A 3046-nucleotide genomic window follows, 5' to 3' on the forward strand; every position below is an offset into this window, starting at 1 on the left:
ATATTAACCCCGTTATATTATTTTTGACTTTTGCGATATGTTTTAGCTCGCTGCTCATTGGTCACGCGTCTAGAGGCGGCTTTCTGGCGCGAGGAGCGCGTTCTGAAAGGGGTAAAAAAATACGTGTTGCTGCGGTATAGAGGGAGGGGTGGAAACCGTGGTAAACTCGTCTCCGTGTTTGAGGGGGGGGGGAGTAAGTAGTATATATAGGGCATTATCCATTATTAGGCAACGGTTGTAATGGTAGTAAGAATGACAATCATCTTTGCAGTGGACCTGGGAGTGGCAAGCATAAGGGACGAAGGCGGGGGTAACATGTTGGATGCGATCATACCAGCACTAAAGCACCGGATCCCATCAGAACTCCGAAGTTCAGCGTGCTTGGGCGAGGGTAGTACTTGGATGGGTGACCTCCTGGGAAGTCCTCGTGCTGCATTCCCTTTTTAATTATTTTTTGCGCCTCATGACAAACATATCACATGTGCGCGATATATATTAACCCCGTTATATTATTTTTGACATTTGCGATATGTTTTAGCTCGCTGCTCATTGGTCACGCGTCTAGAGGCGGCTTTGTGGCGCGAGGAGCGCGTTCTGAAAGGGGTAAAAAAAATACGTGTTGCTGCGGTATAGAGGGAGGGGTGGAAACCGTGGTAAACTCGTCTCTGTGTTTGAGGGGGGGAGTAAGTAGTATATATAGGGCATTATCCATTATTAGGCAACGGTTGTAATGGTAGTAAGAATGACAATCATCTTTGTAGTGGACCTGGGAGTGGCAAGCATAAGGGACGAAGGCGGGGGTAACATGTTGGATGCGATCATACCAGCACTAAAGCACGGGATCCCATCAGAACTTCAAAGTTAAGCGTGCTTGGGCGAGAGTAGTACTAGGATGGGTGACCTCCTGGGTAGTCCTCGTGTTGCATTCCCTTTTTAATTATTTTTTGTGCCTCATGACAAACATATCACATGTGCGCGATATATATTAACCCCGTTATATTATTTTTGACATTTGCGATATGTTTTAGCTCGCTGCTCATTGGTCACGCGTCTAGAGGCGGCTTTGTGGCGCGAGGAGCCCGTTCTGAAAGGGGTAAAAAAATACGTGTTGCTGCGGTATAGAGGGAGGGGTGGAAACCGTGGTAAACTCGTCTCCGTGTTTGAGGGGGGGGAGTAAGTAGTATATATAGGGCATTATCCATTATTAGGCAACGGTTGTAATGGTAGTAAGAATGACAATCATCTTTGCAGTGGACCTGGGAGTGGCAAGCATAAGGGACGAAGGCGGGGGTAACATGTTGGATGCGATCATACCAGCACTAAAGCACCGGATCCCATCAGAACTCCGAAGTTACGCGTGCTTGGGCGAGAGTAGTACTAGGATGGGTGACCTCCTGGGAAGTCCTCGTGTTGCATTCCCTTTTTAATTATTTTTTGCGCCTCATGACAAATATATCACATGTGCGCGATATATATTAACCCCGTTATATTATTTTTGACATTTGCGATATGTTTTAGCTCGCTGCTCATTGGTCACGCGTCTAGAGGCGGCTTTGTGGCGCGAGGAGCGCGTTCTGAAAGTGGTAAAAAATACGTGTTGCTGGGGTATAGAGGGAGGGGTGAAACCGCGGTAAACTCGTCTCCGTGTTTGAGGGGGGGGTAAGTAGTATATATAGGGCATTATCCATTATTAGGCAACGGTTGTAATGGTAGTAAGAATGACAATCATCTTTGTAGTGGACCTGGGAGTGGCAAGCATAAGGGACGAAGGCGGGGGTAACATGTTGGATGCGATCATACCAGCACTAAAGCACCGGATCCCAGCTTGGGCGAGGGTAGTACTAGGATGGGTGACCTCCTGGGAAGTCCTCGTGTTGCATTCCCTTTTTAATTATTTTTGGCGCCTCATGACAAACATGTCACATGTGCGCGATATATATTAACCCCGTTATATTATTTTTGACATTTGCGATATGTTTTAGCTCGCTGCTCATTGGTCACGCGTCTAGAGGTGGCTTTGTGGCGCGAGGAGCGCGTTCTGAAAGGGGTAAAAAAATACGTGTTGCTGCGGTATAGAGGGAGGGGTGGAAACCGTGGTAAACTCGTCTCCGTGTTTGAGGGGGGGAGTAAGTAGTATATATAGGGCATTATCCATTATTAGGCAACGGTTGTAATGGTAGTAAGAATGACAATCATCTTTGCAGTGGACCTGGGAGTCGCAAGCATAAGGCACGAAGGCGGGGGTAACATGTTGGATGCGATCATACCAGCACTAAAGCATCGGATCCCATCAGAACTCCAAAGTTAAGCGTGCTTGGGCGAGACTAGTACTAGGATCGGTGACCTCCTGGGAAGTCCTCGTGTTGCATTCCCTTTTTAATTATTTTTTGCGCCTCATGACAAACATATCACATGTGCGCGATATATATTAAACCCGTTATATTATTTTTGACATTTGCGATATGTTTTAGCTCGCTGCTCATTGGTCACGCGTCTAGAGGCGGCTTTGTGGCGCGAGGAGCGCGTTCTGAAAGGGGTAAAAAATACGTGTTGCTGCGGTATAGAGGGAGGGGTGGAAACCGTGGTAAACTCGTCTCCGTGTTTGAGGGGGGGAGTAAGTAGTATATATAGGGCATTATCCATTATTAGGCAACGGTTGTAATGGTAGTAAGAATGACAATCATCTTTGCAGTGGACCTGGGAGTGGCAAGCATAAGGGACGAAGGCGGGGGTAACATGTTGGATGCGATCATACCAACACTAAAGCATCGGATCCCATCAGAACTTCGACGTTAAGCGTGCTTGGGCGAGAGTAGTACTTGGATGGGTGACCTCCTGGGAAGTCCTCGTGCTGCATTCCCTTTTTAATTATTTTTTGCGCCTCATGACAAACATATCACATGTGCGCGATATATATTAACCCCGTTATTTTATTTTTGACATTTGAGATATGTTTTAGCTCGCTGCTCATTGGTCACGCGTCTAGAGGCGGCTTTGTGGCGCGAGGAGCGCGTTCTGAAAGGGGTAAAAAAATACGTGTTGCTGG

At 47.1% G+C, this 3046-nt stretch overlaps 5 non-coding genes across 5 annotated transcripts; all 5 read left to right on the top strand.

Moving 5' to 3' along the window:
• The first annotated feature begins 320 nt into the window (after positions 1-320).
• On the top strand, positions 321-439 carry LOC123126613 (5S ribosomal RNA). Its single transcript, XR_006461846.1, has one exon. It is a non-coding gene; the product is annotated as a 5S ribosomal RNA (ribosomal RNA).
• Positions 440-810: 371 nt separating this feature from the next.
• Positions 811-929, top strand: LOC123126691 (5S ribosomal RNA). The gene has a single exon (XR_006461918.1). It is a non-coding gene; the product is annotated as a 5S ribosomal RNA (ribosomal RNA).
• A 371-nt stretch (positions 930-1300) lies between these two features.
• On the top strand, positions 1301-1419 carry LOC123126560 (5S ribosomal RNA). Its single transcript, XR_006461796.1, has one exon. It is a non-coding gene; the product is annotated as a 5S ribosomal RNA (ribosomal RNA).
• Positions 1420-2253: 834 nt separating this feature from the next.
• On the top strand, positions 2254-2372 carry LOC123126718 (5S ribosomal RNA). The gene has a single exon (XR_006461943.1). It is a non-coding gene; the product is annotated as a 5S ribosomal RNA (ribosomal RNA).
• Positions 2373-2741: 369 nt separating this feature from the next.
• Positions 2742-2860, top strand: LOC123126744 (5S ribosomal RNA). Its single transcript, XR_006461968.1, has one exon. It is a non-coding gene; the product is annotated as a 5S ribosomal RNA (ribosomal RNA).
• The last annotated feature ends 186 nt before the right edge of the window (positions 2861-3046 follow it).

This window comes from Triticum aestivum, chromosome 5D (genome assembly GCF_018294505.1).
Source record: "Triticum aestivum cultivar Chinese Spring chromosome 5D, IWGSC CS RefSeq v2.1, whole genome shotgun sequence".
NCBI lineage: Eukaryota > Viridiplantae > Streptophyta > Magnoliopsida > Poales > Poaceae > Triticum > Triticum aestivum.